At 41.2% G+C, this 16,865-nt stretch overlaps 1 pseudogene; it reads right to left on the bottom strand.

Moving 5' to 3' along the window:
- Positions 1 to 14,444: 14,444 nt before the first annotated feature.
- On the bottom strand, positions 14,445 to 15,977 carry LOC101326330 (formylglycine-generating enzyme pseudogene; annotated as a pseudogene).
- Positions 15,978 to 16,865: the final 888 nt, after the last annotated feature.

The raw sequence follows: 16,865 nt of genomic DNA, 5'->3' as shown, positions 1-16,865 counted from the left end.
GATCATGGTCTATGATCCTTTTAATTGTTGTTGGATTTGATTTGCTAGTATATTGTTGAGGATTTTTGCATATATGTTCATCAGTGATATTGGTCTGTAATTTGTGTGTGTGTGTGTGTGTGTGTGTGTGTGATATCTTTGTCTGGTTTTGGCATCAGGGTGATGGTGGCCTCGTAGAATATGTTTAGGAGTGTTCCTCTGTCTGCAATTTTTTTTTAAATTTATTTATTTGTTTTTATTTTTGGATGTATTGGGTCTTCATGGAGGTGTGCAGGCTTCTCATTGCGGTGGCTTCTCTCATTGTGGAGCACAGGCTTTAGAGCACAGGCTCAGTAGTTGTGCACAGGCTCAGTTGCTCCGTGGCATGTGGGATCTTCCCGGCCCAGGGCTTGAACTCGTGTCCCCTGCATTGGCAGGCGGATTCTCAACCACTGCGCCACTAGAGAAGCCCTGTCGGCAATTTTTTGGAAGAGTTTGAGATGGTTGGGTGTTAGCTCTTCTCTAATGTTTGATAGAATTTGCCTGTGAAGCCATCTGGTCCTGGACTTTTGTTTCTTGGAAGATTTTTAATTACAGTTTCAATTTCATTACTTGTGATTGGTCGGTTTATATTTTCTATTTCTTCCTGGTTCAGTTTTGGAAGGTTGTACCTCTCTAAGAATTTGTCCATTTCTTCCAGGTTGTCCATTTTATTGACATATAGTTGCTTCTAGTAGTCTCTTATGGTCCTTTGTATTTCTGCAGTGTCAGTTGTAATTTCTTTTTTCATTTTTAATTTTATTGATTGGAATCATCTCCCTATTTTTCCTGATGAGTCTGGCTAAAGGTTTATCAATTTTGTTTACTTCTCAAAGAACCAACTTTTAGTTTTACTATCTTTGCTATTGTTTTCTTTGTTTCTATTTCATTTATTTCTGCTCTGAGCTTTATGATTTCTTTCCTTCCACTAACTTTGTTTTTTCTTGTTCTTCTTCTTTCTCTAGTTGCTTTAGGTGTAAGGTTAGATTTTTATTTGAGATTTTTCTTTTTTCTTGAGGTGAGATTGAATTGCTGTAAACTTCCCTCTTAGAACTGCTTTTGCTCTGTCCTGCAGGTTTTGGGTCATTGTGTTTTCATTGTCATGTGTTTCTATGTATTTTTTGATTTCCTCTTTGATTTCTTCAGTGATCTCTTGGTTATTTAGTAGCATATGGTTTAGCCTCCATGTGTTTGTGTTTTTGTACAATTTTTTTTCCTGTAATTGATTTCTAATCTCACAGTGTTGTGGTCAGATAAGATGCTTGATATGATTTCAATTTTCTTAAATTTACTGAGGCTTGATTTGTGACCCAAGATGTGATCTATCATAGAGAATGTTCTGTGTGCACTTGAGAAGAAAGTGTACTCTGCTGCTTTCAGGTGGATTGTTCTATAAATATCAATTAAGTCTATTGGGTCTATTGTGTTGTTTAAAGCTTGTGTTTTGGGACTTCCCTGGTGGTGCAGTGGTTAAGAATCCGCCTGCCAGTGCAGGGGACATGGGTTTGATCCCTGGTCTGGGAAGATCCCACATGCCGTGGAGCAACTAAGCCCGTGCGCCACACCTACTGAAGCCCGCATGCCTAGAGCCTGTGCTCCGCAACAAGAGAAGCCATCACAATGAGAAGCCCACGCACCACAATGAAGAGTAGCCCCTGCTCACCACAACTAGAGAAAGCCCAAGTGTTTATTTTCTGGCTGGATGATCTGTCCATTGGTGTAGGTGGGGTGTTAAAGTCCCCTACTATGAATGTGTTACTGTCGATTTCCCCTTTTATGGCTGTTACCATTTGCCTTATGTATTGAGGTGCTTCTATGTTAGGTGCGTAAATATTTATAATTGTTATATCTTCTACTTGGAATGATCCCTTGATCATAAGGTAGTTAGTGTCCTTCCTTGTCTCTTGTAACAGTCTTTATTTTAAAGTCTATTTTATCTGATATGAGTATTGATACTCCAGCTTTCTTTTGATTTCCATTTGCATGGGATATATTTTTCTATTCCCTCACTTTCGCTGTATGTGTCCCTAGGTCTGAAGTGTGTCTCTTGTAGACAGCATATATACGGGTCTAGTTTTGTATCCATTCAGCCAGTCTGTGTCTTTTGGTTGGAGCATTTAATCCATTTACATTCAAGGTAGTTATTGATATGTATGTTCCTATTACCTTTTCTTAATTGTTTTGGGTTTGTTTTTGTGGGGTTTTTTCTTCTCTTGTGTTTTCTACCTAGAGAAGTTCCTTTAGCATTTGTTGTAAAGCTGTTTTGGTGGTGCTGAATTCTCTTTGCTTTTGCTTGTCTGTAAAACTTTTGATTTCTCCATCAAATCTGAATGAGATCCTTGCTGGGTAGAGTAGTCTTTATTGTAGGTTTTTCCCTTTCATCACTTTAAATATACCCTGCCACTCCTTTCTGGCTTGCAGAGTTTCTGCTGAAAAATCAGCTGATAACCTTTTGTGGATCCCCTTGTATGTTATTTGTTGCTTTTCCCTTGCTGCTTTTAATATTTTTTCTTTGAATTTAATTTTTATTAGTTTAATAGGTATCTTGGCGTGTTTCTCTTTGGGTTTATTCTGTATGGGACTCTGTGCTTCCTGGACCTGGGTGGCTATTTCCTTTCCCATGTCAGGGAAGTTTTTGACCATGATCTCTTCAAATATTTTCTCAGGCCCTTTCTCTTTTTCTTCTTCTGGTACTCCTATAATTTGAATATTGGTGCATTTAATGTTGTCCCAGAAGTCTCTGAGACTGTCCTCATTTCTTTTCATTCTTTTTTCTTTATTCTGCTCCTCAGCAGTTATTTCCACCATTCCATCTTCCAGCTCACTTATTCATTTTTCTGCCTCAGATATTCTGCAATTGATTTTTTCTAGTGTATTTTTCATTTCAGTTATTGTGTTGCTCATCACTGTTTGTTTGTTCTTTAGTTCTTCTAGGTCCTTGTTAAACATTTTTTCTATTCTCTCCATCTGTGCCTCCATTCTGTTTCCAAGATTTGAGATCATCTTTACTATCATTATTATGAATTCTTTTTCAGGTAGGTTGCCTATTTCCTCTTCAATTATTTGGTCTTGTAGGTTTTTACCTTGCTCCTTCGTCTGTAAGGTATTTTTTCATCATCTCATTTTTTTTGATTGCTGGGGCTGTGTTCCTGTCTTGCTGGTTGCTTGGCCTGAGGACCTCTGGGAGAGCTTACATCAATTAATATTCCCTGGGGCTTGAGGTTCTTTGTTAGTCCAGAGGATCGGTTTGGATCCGGCACTCCCACCACAGGAGCTCAGGCCTGAACCCTGGCCTGGGAACCAAGAACCCACAAGCTGTGTGGAGCAGCAAAAAAAAAAAAAAAAAAAAAAAAAAAAAGGCAACAAACAAAAAGGAGTAGAACAATAACAAAGAATAAAAAGTAAAATAAAATTAGAAAAATAAAAAGTATAATATAAAAAATAAAAATGAAACAACAACAAAGCAAAACAGAACCACGACAGCAAAAAAAAAAAAAAAAAAAAAGGCCAGAAAAAGCCTTGGCTGTGGGGGTGGGGGCTCAGGGCCAGGACCCTTGGGGCCGGAAGAGGCCTTGGTGGGGGGAGGGGGGCTTAGGCTCAGCACCCATGGGGCCAGAAAAGACCCAGAGGGGGGCTTAGTTTCAGGACCTGCGTGGCTGGAGGGGTTCCTGGAGGGCGAAGGTTCAGGTCCAGGACCCCAGCAGGCTGGCGAGGGCCTGAGCGGTGGGGGAGACACTGACTGCATTCCCCTCTGTTCCCCCGATCCCCCAAAGTTCTCTCCCCTTCCCTACTGATCCCCTCACCATGAGTGGGCCCCTCTGAGCATGGGAAACCCTCCCCTCCCCCAGCCGCCCCTCAGGGGCGCTGGTCCCATCCCTCCTCCACTTTTCCTCTCCCCTCCTTCCCCACCACGTCCTACCCAGTCACACGGGGATTCCTCCTGTCCCCTTAGGTGTCCGAGGTCCCCCACCAATGCCTGGTAGGTGCCCTGGTTGTAAGGAGACTTGAACTCCACATCCTCCTACTCTTTCATCTTCATCCCAATAGATCTTATTTATGGGGAGGACAAATGAGTGGGAATAAAGCTGTAGCTGTTTAAGAAGCAGGTGCTATTCACATAAGCTGGGAGGGGGATGTTTAGGATTTTGTGGGTTGCACAGTGACCTTGTCCCTGTGCTTAGACACAATTATGTAGTAGCTTTGTTTTGCCTCACTCTATCATGACTTCAGATTGACTTTGCCTAATGTTCAATAGCCTATGAGATTGTTTATGTCGAGCAGAATAACTTGGCCCAGTTGTGAGCCCCAGGCCGGCTTCTAACAATACTGAGATCTAGCTTTAAGTGTCAGACTAATTCCTGGATTTCAGGACCTCCTTTTTCTTTCTTAGGCTCAAACTAGTTCTTGGGCTCTTAATCAGAGAAGGTGATGATGTAGACAGGCTGGGATCAGGGAGGCCTTTGAGAAGGAAGGCAGGTGCCACCCAGAAGACAGAAGCAATCCTAGCAGGACTGGTGAGCAGCTGGCAGAGCCAAAGCCAGGGCAGCTTCTCTAGCCACTACATCTAGTAGGCACCAGCCTCCCTGTGACCTGGGCTGCTGACATGGACAGCGGGGGTCACTGTGGGCTCTTGGCAGAGCCATGGCTTCTGTGAATTCATTCATCCAGTCACAGTTACCACATGTGAAGCACAGAGAGTTCTTCAAAGATGACTCAGATGCAGGCCTGCTCTCAAAAGCTTTGAAATGTAGTTTAGACTCTGAAGAACCTGTGGAGAGTTTAGATTTATTTTTTCCCTTTCACTAGCAACATCCTCTCCCTCTGATAACTCCTTAACCAGATTTTTTTTTTTCAAATTATAGGATGCAGGCTATTAGTGGGTCATGATGGGCATTTTAAAATAATGAAATACAGGGACTTCCCTGGTGGTCCAGTGGGTAAGAATGTGAGCTCCCAATGCATGGGGCCTGGGTTCAATCCCTGGTCGGGGAACTAGATCCCGCATGCATGCCGCAACTAAGACCTGGTGCAACCTAAATAAATAAATAAAATAAAATAAATAATGAAATACAATAGAAAAAAATATCAGACACAATATGGTAAAGATACGTATGCTTTAAAATTTTTTGTGTCAAATATGTACAGAATTACAATACAACATGTATTTCTCCTTCCATGTCTCAGTCAAAAAAGTATGAAAGCCACTACTTTATATATTGACATTTCCTCGGTGTTGTAGCTGCTTTAGTCTTCTCACTCACATCAATTGTTCTCAAATTCTAAAGAGCATAAGAATCACCAGCAGAGCTTGTAAAAGCTATAATTCCCAAGCCCTTTCTACCTCCAGATATATTCAGATTCAGAAGGCTGGGTTGGGCCCAAGAGACTTCATTTTTAACAAGCTTCAGATTACAATATAAATGATCCATGGACCCCACTTTGAAAAGCCCTGCTTGACCTTCACTCCATGGCCAATTTCATTCAAAACAGTAGTTCAGTGATACCCTCTACCTTGAGCCTCTACTGACAGCCTGATATCTAGAAACTGGTTGTTGGATCTTCTGACCTGGAAGTTCCACTGGCACCTTGCATTCATAGGACCCAAAATGAACTCATCTCCGTTCTCACCTCACTATTCAAATGTATTCCTCTCCCATTATTTCCCATCTTTGTGAATGGATGCATTATCTACCCTTCCCTCACGGTCCAGGTCTCTGTGCTTCCACTGCAGGGGCCACAGGTTTGATCCCTGGTCAGGGAATTAATATCTTGGAAGCTGTGTGGCATGGCCAAAAAAAACAAAACCAAAAACCAAAAAAAAAACTTAATTAAAAAAAATAAAGGAGATTGGTTGAAGATGGTAGAGTAGAAAGACATGTGCTCACTCCCTCTTGTGAGAGCACCAAAATCACAACTAACTGCTGGACAATCATCGACAGGAAGACACTGGAACTCACCAAGAAAGATACCCCACATCCAAAGACAAAGGAGAAGCCGCAGTGAGATGGTAGGAGGGGTGCAATCACAATAAAATCAAATCCCGTAACTGCTGGGTGGGTGACTCACGAACTGGAGAACACTTATACCATAGAAGTCCACCCACTGGAGTGAAGGTTCTGAGCCCCATGTCAGGCTTCCCAACCTGGGGGTCCGGCAATGGGAGGAGGAATTCCTAGAGAATCAGACTTTGAAGGCTAGCGGGATTTGATTGCATGACTTTGACAGGATTGGGGGAAACAGAGATTCCACTCTTGGAGGGCACACACAAAGTAGTGTGCACATCAGGACTCGGGAAGGAGCAGTGACCCCATAGGAGACTGAACCAGACCTACCTGCTAGTGTTGGAGGGTCTCCTGCAGAGGCGGGGGGTGGCTGTGACTCACCATGGGGACAAGGACATTGGCAGCAGAAGTTCTGGGAAGTACTCCTTAGCGTGAGCCCTCCCAGAGTCTGCCATTAACCCAACCAAAGAGCCCGGGTAGGCTCCAGTGCTGGGTCACCTCAGGCCAAACAACCAACAGGGAGGGAACCCAGACCCACCCATCAGCAGACAAGTGGATTAAAGTTTTACTGAGCTCTGTCCACCAGAGCAACGCCCAGCTCTACCGACCACCAGTCCTTCCCATCAGGAAGCTTGCGCAAGCCTCTTAGATAGCCTCATCCACCAGAGGGCAGACAGCAGAAGCAAGAAGAACAATTCTGCCGCCTGTGGAATGAAAACCACATTCACAGAAAGACAAACAAAATGAAAAGGCAGAGGACTATGTACCAGACGAAGGAACAAGATAAAACCCCAGAAAAACAACTAAATGAAGTGGAGATAGGCAACCTTCCAGAAAAAGAATTCAGAATAATGATAGTGAAGATGATCCAGGACCTCAGAAAAAGAATGGAGGCAAAGATCGAGAAGATGCAAGAAATGTTTAACAAAGACCTAGAAGAATTAAAGAGGAAACACCTAGAAGAATTACAGAACAAACAAACAGAGATGAACAATACAATAACTGAAATGAAAAATACACTAGAAGGAATCAATAGCAGAATAACTGAGGCAGAAGAACGGATAAGTGACCTGGAAGACAGAATGGTGGAATTCACTGCCACGGAACAGAATAAAGAAAAAAGAATGAAAAGAAATGAAGACAGCCTAAGAGACCTTTGGGACAACATTAAACGCAACAACGTTCGCATTATAGAGGTCCCAGAAGGAGAAGAGAGAGAGAAAGCACCTGAGAAAATATATGAAGAGATTATAGTCGAAAATGTCCCTAACATGGGAAAGGAAATAGCCACCCAAGTCCAGGAAGTGCAGAGAGTCCCAGGCAGGATAAACCCAAGGAGAAACATGCTGAGACACATAGTAATCAAATTGACAAAAATTAAAGACAAAGAAAAATTATGAAAGCAAGAAGGGCAAAACGACCAATAACATACAAGGGAACTCACATAAAGTTAACAGCTGATTTCTCAGCAGAAACACGACAAGCCAGGAGGAAGTGGCACAATATATTTAAAGCAACGAAAGGTAAGAACCTACAACCAAGATTACTTTACCCGGCAAGGATCTCATTCAGATTCAATGGAGAAATCAAAAGCTTTACAGACAAGCAAAAACTAAGAGAATTCAGCACTACCAAACCAGCTCTACAACAAATGCTAAAGGAACTTCTCTAAGTGGGAAACACAAGAGAAGAAACGGACCTACAAAAACAAATCCAAAACAATTAAGAAAATGGTAATAGGAACATACATATTGATAATCACCTTAAACATGAATGGATTAAATGCTCCAACCAAAAGACACAGGCTCGCTGAATGGATACAAGACCCATATATATGCTGTCTACAAGAGACCCACTTCAGACTTAGGGACACGTACAGTGGAAGTGAGGGGATAGAAAAAGATATTCCATGCAAATGGAAATCAAAAGAAATCTGGAGTAGCAATACTTGTATCAGATAAAATAGACTTTAACATAAAGACTGTTACGAGAGACAAGGAAGGACACAAAATAATGATCAAGGGATCAATCCATGAAGAAGATATAACAATTCTAAATATATATGCACCCAACATAGGAGCACCTCAATACATAAGGTAACTGCTAACAGCTATAAAAGAGGAAATCCACAGTAACACAGTAGTAGTGGGGAACTTTAACACCTCACTTACACCAATGGACAGATCATCCAGAGAGAAAATTAATAAGGAAACACAAGCTTTAAAATCACACAATAGTCCAGGTAGATTTAATAGATATTTATAGGACATTTCATCCAAAAACAGCAGCTTACAGTTTCTTCTCAAGTGCACACAGAACATTCTCCTGGATAGATCACATCTTGGGTCACAAATCAAGCCTCGGTAAATTTAAGAAAATTGAAATTACATCAAGCATCTTTTCCGACCACAACACTATGAGATTAGAAATCAATTACAGGGAAAAAAACGTAAAAAACACAAAAACATGGAGGCTAAACAGTACGTTACTAAATAACCAAGAGATCACTGAAGAAATCAAAGAGGAAATCAAAAAATACCTAGAGACAAATTGCAATGAAAACACGACAATCCAAAATGTATGGGATGCAGCAAAAGCACTTCTAAGAGGGAAGTTTATAGTTATACAAGCCTACCTCAAGAAACAAGAAAAATCTCAAATAAACGATCTAACCTTACATCTAAAGGAACTAGAGAACGAAGAACAAAAAAACCCCAAAGTTAGCAGAAGGAAAGAAATCATAAAGACCAGAGCAGAAATAAATGAAATAGAAACAAAGAAAACAATAACAAAGATCAATAAAACTAAAAGCTAGTTCTTTGAGAAGATAAACAAAATTGATAAACCATTAGCCAGACTCATCAAGAAAAAGAGGGAGAGGACTCAAATCAATAAAATTAGAAATGAAACAGAAGAAGTTACAACAGACACCGAAGAAATACAAAGCATCCTAAGCGACTATGACAAGCAACTCTATACCAATAAAATGGACAGCCTGAAAGAAATTGACAAATTTGTAGAAGGTATAACCTTCCAAGACTGAACCAGGAAGAAATAGAAAATATGAACAGACCAATCACAAGTGATGAAATTGAAACTGTGATTAAAAATCTTCCAACAAACAAAAGTCCAGGACCAGATGGCTTCACAGGTGAATTCTATCAAATATTTAGAGAAGAGCTAACACCCATCCTTCTCAAACTCTTCCAAAACATTGCAGAGGAAGGAACAGTCCCAAACTCATTCTATGAGGCCACCACCATCACTCTGATACCAAAACCAGACCAAGATACTATAAAAATGAAAATTACAGACCAATATCACTGAAGAATATAGATGCAAAAATCCTCAACAAAATACGGGCAAACAGAATCCAACAACACATTAAAAGTATCATACACCATGATCAAGAGGGACTTATCCCAGGGATGCAAGGATTCTTCAATATATGCAAATCAATCAATGTGATACACCATATTAACAAACTGAAGAAGAAAAACCATATGATCATCTCAATAGATGCAGAAAAAGCTTGTGACAAAATTCAACACCCACTTATGATAAAAACTCTCCAGAATGTGGGCATAGAGGAAACCTACCTCAACATAATAAAGGGCATATACGACAAACCCACAGCAAACATCATTCTCAATGGTGAAAAACTGAAAGCATTTCCTCTAAGATCAGGAACAAGACAAGGATGTCCACTCTTGCCACTATTATTCAACATAGTTTTGGAAGTCCTAGCCACGGCAATCAGAGAAGAAAAAGAAATAAAAGGAATACAAATTGGAAAAGAAGAAGTAAAACTGTTGCTGTTTGCAGTAAAACTGTTGCTGTTTGCAGTAAAACTTTGCTGTTTGCAAAGAGAATCCTAAAGAGGCCACCAGAAAGCTACTAGAGCTAATCAATGAATTTGGTAAAGTTGCAGGATACAAAATTAATGCAAAGAAATCTCTTGCATTCCTATACACTAATGATGAAAGATCTGAAAGAGAAATTAAGGAAACACTCCCGTTTACCACTGCAGCAAAAAGAATAAAATACCTAGGAATAAAGCCACCTAGGGAGACAAAAGACCTATATGCAGAAAACTATAAGACAATGATGAAAGAAATTAAAGGTGATACAAACAGATGGAGAGATATACCATGTTCTTGGATTGGAAGAATCAATATTGTGAAAATGACTATACTACCCAAAGCAATCTACAGATTCAATGCATTCCCTATCAAATTACCAATGGCATTTCTTACGGAACTGGAACAAAAAAATCTTAAAATTTGTATGGAGACACAAAAGACCCCGAATAGCCAAAGCAGTCTTTAGGGAAAAAACGGAGCTGGAGGAATCAGACTCCCTGGATTCAGACTATACTACAAAGCTATAGTAATCAAGACAATATGGTACTGGCACAAAAACAGAAACATAGATCAATGGAACAAGATAGAAAGCCCAGAGATAAACCCACGCACCTATGCTCAACTAATCTATGACAAAGGAGGCAAGGATATACTATGGAGAAAAGACAGGCTCTTCAATAAGTGGTGCTGGGAAAACTGGACAGCTACATGTAAAAGAATGAAATTAGAACACTCCCTAACACCATCCACAAAAATAAACTCAGAATGGATTACAGACCTAAATGTAAGACCAGACACTATAAATCTCTTAGAGGAAAACATAGGAAGAACACTCTTTGACATAAATCACAGCAAGATCTTTTTTGATCCACCTCCTAGAGTAATGGAAATAGAAACAAAAATAAACAAATGGGACTTAATGAAACTTCAAAGCTTTTGCACAGCAAAGGAAACCATAAGCAAGATGAAGACAACCCTCAGCATGGGAGAAAATATTTGCAAACGAATCAATGGATGAAGGATTAATCTCCAAAATATATAAACAGCTCATGCAGCTCAATATTAAAAAAACAAACAACACAATCCAAAAATGGGCAGAAGACCTAAATAGACGTTTCTCTAAAGCAGACATACAGATGGCCAAGAAGCACATGAAAAGCTGCTCAACATCACTAATTATTAGAGAAATGCAAATCAAAACTGCAATGAGTTATCACCTCACACCTGTTAGAATGGGGATCATCAGAAAATCTACAAACAACAAATGCTGGAGAGGGTGTGGAGAAAAGGGAAGCCTCTTGCACTGTTGGTGGGAATGTAAATTTATACAGCCACTATGGAGAACATTATGTAGTTTCCTTAAAAAATGAAAAATAGCACTACCATATGACCTAGCAATCCCACTGCTGGACATATACCCTGAGAAAAACCATAATTCAAAAACAGTCATGTACCACAATGTTCATTGAAGCTCTATTTACGATAGCCAGGACATGGAAGCAACCTAAGTGTCCATTGACAGATGAATGGGTAAAGAAGATGTGGCACGTATATACAATGGAATATTACTCAACCATAAAAAGAAGCAAAATTGAGCTATTTGTAGTGAGGTGGATGGACCTGGAGTCTGTCATACAGAGTGAATAAGTCAGAAAAAGAAAAACAAATACCATATGCTAACACATATATATGGCATCTAAAAAAAAAAAAGGTTCTGAAGAACCTAGGGGCGCGACAGGAATAAAGATGCAGATGTAGAGAATGGACTTGAGGACACAGGAAGCGAGAAGGGTAAGCTGGGACGAAGTGAGAGAGTGGCATGGACATATATACACTACCAAATGTAAAATACATAGCTAGTGGAAAGGAGCCACATAGCACAGGGAGATCAGCTCAGTGCTTTGTGACCACCTAGAGGGATGGGATAGAGAGGGAGGGAGGGAGATGCAAGAGGGAGGAGATATGGGGATATATGTATATGTATAGCTGATTCACTTTGTTATAAAGCAGAAACTAACACACCATCGTAAAGCAATTATACTCCAATAAAGATGTTAAAGAAAAAAAAAAGACACATGCACCCCAAAGTTCATTGCAGCACTATTTACAATATCCAGGTCATAGAAGCAACCTAAATGCCCATCGACAGATGAATGGATAAAGACGATGTGGTACATATATACAATGGAATATTACTTAGCCATAAAAAGGAATGAAATTGGGTCATTTGTAGAGACGTGGATGGATCTAGAGACTGTCATACAGAATGAAGTAAGTCAGAAAGAGAAAAACAAATATCATATATTAAGCATATATGTGGAACCTAGAAAAATGGTACAGATGAACTGGTTTGCAGGGCAGAAATAGAGACACAGATGTAGAGAACAAATGTATGGACACCAAGGGGGGAAAGTGGCGGGGGTGGTGGGGTGGTGGTGAGATGAATTGGGAGATTGGGATTCACATATATACACTAATATGTATAAAATAGATAAGTAATAAGAACTTGCTCTATAAAAAAATAAATAAATTTTAAATGATAAAAAATAATAAAAATAAAGGAGAGAGAGGAGTCCAAGATGACCCCTAGATTTAAGCCTAGGTGTGCCACCTGTGCAGCCACACAGGGCCCCACACTTAGAAGCGCCCTGCATTTGGTTGAGGTTCTGCTGCCGCCAACTTGACATTCTTAATAATTTTTGAACAAGGGACTTGACATTTTTATTTTGCACCGAGCCCTGCAAATTATGTAGCCAATCCTGCCTAGGAACCTAGAGCCCGGTGGTGATTTTAATGGAAATAAGTTAGCGAAATGAACAGGCAGGTCTGGGTAAAAGATGAGCTGGGTTTCTACACCTGAGTGTGAGCTGTCTGTAACTCAAGTCATCAAGTGGAGAAGTCCAATGGGCAGCTGCAAATGTGAGCAAGAATAGAGAAGACAGGTCAATATAGAAGATAAGTAATGTGGGGTCATCCAAGTAGAAGTAACAGGTAAAGCCCTAAGAGGGAATTAGATAGCCAGGAAAGAGAGTATAGAGTGAGAGAGAAAGAGATGGGACAGGACTTTAAGAGACAACAGCATTGGGACTTCCCTGGTGGTCTAGTGGTTAAGACTCCGTGCTCCCAATGCAGGGGGCATGGGTTTGATCCCTGGTCAGGGATCTAGATCCTGCATACCGCCACTCAAAGATCCTGCATGCCACAACTAAAAGATCCCACATACCGCAACGAAGAACCTGCATGCTGCAACTAAGACCCAGCACAGCCAAATAAATAAATATTTTTTAAAAAAGAAAGAAAGAACATCATTAAAGAAGTGAGAAGTATGAGAAGAAGCATCAGTAAAGGCACAGCAGAAATCTAGAAGCCAAACCAAGTCAGTAAAAATACTGGGGAAAGGAGATGAACCTGATAGGGACATGCAGGACCTTAGAGTAGGGAAGGTAGAAGCAGAGAAGCCAATTAGTGACAGAACACATGGCAAAGACTGAAATCCAAGGAATTTCAATACATTCATTTTAGTTTTGAACATTTACTGATTTTAAAAATAATATAAAAATCACCCATTATTTCACTATTCAGACAAACTCTATTAGCATTTTGGTGAATTTCCTTCCAATACTGGTTCTCAACATAGTTTTCTTCCATATTTTTTCTCTACAAAAAGTTTACAAATATTCTTTCCATCTACATTTCTTCCACCAATTTGAGACCATATTACATGTACATTCTATATCCTACATTTTTTTACTTAACATTATATCTGATCATTTCCTATATTAAAAGCATAATTCCCTGGGTGCATAGCATTAAAAAATGTTATGAGATCAATTTTAAAATATCATGGAAAAAAACCTTAAATGCTTCTAATTCTTTCCTATAATCTCACCCATCCCATCAAATGATTTCATATTTTAGTGTTTCTTTTTGACTTCAAACTTTACGGACATCATCACTTTTAGATAACTGAGGTGATAGGATAGAGAGTTCTTTTTTAAATTTTTTTTCTTATTTAGCAGATACCAGCTTATTTGACAGTGCATGATCCAAATCATCTGATACTCCACAGCCAGTAAGATTTCCTGCTTCCCTATTACAAAACATTGGATACCTTGAAAACAGTTAATTCAAGGTGCTTGTTACTTTTCTCGTACGTCTGGAATTAAACAGGTTTCTCCGTGTAGCACACGTTTCACATTCACCAAAGGCTTTGGGGACGGGGGAAATGGGGCTTGTAACTGCCCCCCTGAACCACAGGCATTTAATGTTAAAGGATAAAGCACAGTAGAGTCACCCCGCAGACATTCCTGTGTGTTTAGATTGCTGAACTTGAGCATACCATCACTGACCCAAGTGGGATTCATCATAACAATGTAAAAGACCCTGATTTCCTTGACAAAAAGAAATGCAGTATGAATATAAAGACTCATCACCACCACCACCCCCATCCTTTTCTGAAAATAATACATAAGAGAACAGTTATTGTACATGGTTAGTATCACCCAAGGTTCACAAATGGAAAAAAATAGGTAAAAAATCATCAGTCATAAATTCTCACTATGAAATCACAACAGAATCTGATATATTCAGAGAATCTGTGAGCGGGAAAGAGCCTCAGAAATCGTGTTATGTATCCCTTCACTGGACAGATGAGGTCACTGAGGCCCAGGAAGGTCAAGTGTGGGACTCTGGGGTCTAACCGCAGGGGGAGAAGGCAGGCCTCCTGAAGCCTAGCTCAGGGTGCCCTCCACTTCCTTCCTCTTAAAGACTCTCAAAGGTAACGTGAAATACACCACACGATAAACCACACATGCTGATGCAAGTCAGCGATTTGGTCTGGCAATGGCGTTCCTTTGGCCATCGGGCAGGCATGTAACCCACCTCGGGGCGGGAATTCTTCACACGAGATTGTTCAGCGTTCTGATGGAAGCCGTGTGCAGGTTACACACGACTTCTCGGATTCGGGAAGGCTCTTCTTGGCTCTTAGCCGGTGGTGGGCAGGCGGTCGGCTGCTCAGCGGAATCTCGGATTCGAAGCGGAGCTGTCGGGTGTGTTCTGGCTTCGAGCAGCACAGCGACACCTATAGGCAGTAGGATTTATGGCGCACGTAGGATCCACCTTTCTTCAACCGGTCTTTCCCAGAAGGGGAAAGCCTTTTGGGTTAATCGTTTCTTCAACAGAATGGTGAACGGTCCACCAGTCTGAAGTCCACTCTCAGGCGTCCCTACTATATTGCATAAGCCATAACCATTGGGAGGAAAGGCGTCAACAGGCGCGGTTCCTCGGAAAGCCGTCCGCTCTGGTGCTGGTCACAGGAAACTCACCCTGCCAGAAGTTGGTATAATGTTGGCTTTTCGGCTGCAGTTTGTTGCCTCAGGGGAAAAGTCTATTTTACAGGCCTCGTCGACAGCTGTATTCTCACTCAGCTTCCATGGGCAACCACTTCCCCATCCACGTGCAGTAGGAGACGTGATGATCTGGCCCGTGTAGAACAGTAGAGTTGGGCCCTTCTGGGTGTCTCCAGTTAGTGCCTTTAACAGGTAACCACTAGGGAGCAGCTGCAACTGCCTGTTGGATATTAGACTTCACTTGCTCACTCAACATTTCTTCAAAGACAAAGGAGTCACCGAACTTCTCAGCCTCTGTCAGCTAGCCAGCTGAGTTCACAAATTCTCAAATTCAGCATTACTGACTTCATAGGCATCCATGTAAAAGACATCAATAGCAACTCTCCTCGCAAGTGCTTCCCCATCCTACTTTATCTGAGGATCATTGGTGCCCACTGTAAATACTCCGGCAGGGATGGGGATCACCTTGGAGCGTAGGAACGGCGGCTCTCTGGGGACCGAGCCCCGGACATTGGCCTCCCGGTGCGCTGCCGCCGAGCTGCCATGGGCCCCGGGCCGCTGGGGAGTGCCAGAACCCCAGGAGCCTGCGAGGGAAGCCGCGCCCGAAGCCTCTCCCCGGCCCCTTCGCCCCCCTCCCCCACGCGCTGCCCGGCCCAAGAGCAGCGGCAGAAGGACGAGCTAGATACAGTTTTAAATATTGTTTTTCTTTCACGTTATTTTACAAACATGGTTTCACGTTTCTCCATGTTCTGGTAGCTGCAAGCTGTTTTGTAATCTTAGTATGTAGTATAGTATTTAATAATTTAAGCACTCATTAGTGGATTGTTTGCAGCCCTTTTAAGTCCCAATGACGTAAGTATTTTAGTACACATAGATATTTTTTTTCTTTTGTTCTATTTCCGGGTTTTAAATTCCTAGATGAGAGACTGGGTCAAAGCAAACTAGCTGGCTCTTGCTAAGTGTGACCTAAGTGTGCCTCTCGAAGGATTATGGCAGTTTACCTGGCCACTAGCCAGGTGTGAATGTATCTGTTGTTACCCAAAGCTTGGACCAGCGCTGGGTATTTAATTTTTACTCTGTTTAATGGCTGTTAATTGGAACCATACTATGCTTACAGTCTTTAATTTGCATTTCCCTAATTACTAAGGAATTGAGTCTTTTTTAAAATACACATGTTTATTGTTTGTTTTTCCTCTTAGGTGCCTACTCAATTCAAAGCAACAGACATATTTTGAGTGCCCACTCTGTGCCAAGAGCTGTGTGCATCCCTCAGAGGGGGAGTGACCTAACAAAAACGACCCTTTGAGATAGGGTGTGGGAGCCAGGATAGTATAGGAAATATATGGTTAACTGTACTCCCTCGGTAGAAGCACAATCCTGGAAGGCTGTTTGGGCAAAGTCCTGTGGGTGGAAGACAAAGAAGAGAAGGGTTGTCCCTGTCTGAAAAAGATTAGGCTTTTGCAGGGTAAGTGACTTCAGAGCTAGGGCGGAACAATAAGATTTGTCCAGGTGAGAAAATGATGTGTGGGGAGAGGGAACAATACGGAGAGAGGTAAAGGAGCTGAAAAGTCTGAAAATATGGTGCTGTGTTATGGGGTTGCAACTCTTCCATTATAGCTAAAATGTGGAACGCT

Source organism: Tursiops truncatus, chromosome 16, assembly GCF_011762595.2.
Source record: "Tursiops truncatus isolate mTurTru1 chromosome 16, mTurTru1.mat.Y, whole genome shotgun sequence".
Lineage (NCBI taxonomy): Eukaryota > Metazoa > Chordata > Mammalia > Artiodactyla > Delphinidae > Tursiops > Tursiops truncatus.
Note: the sequence above shows the minus strand (reverse complement) of the source record. Positions and strands in the feature narration are given on the sequence as shown.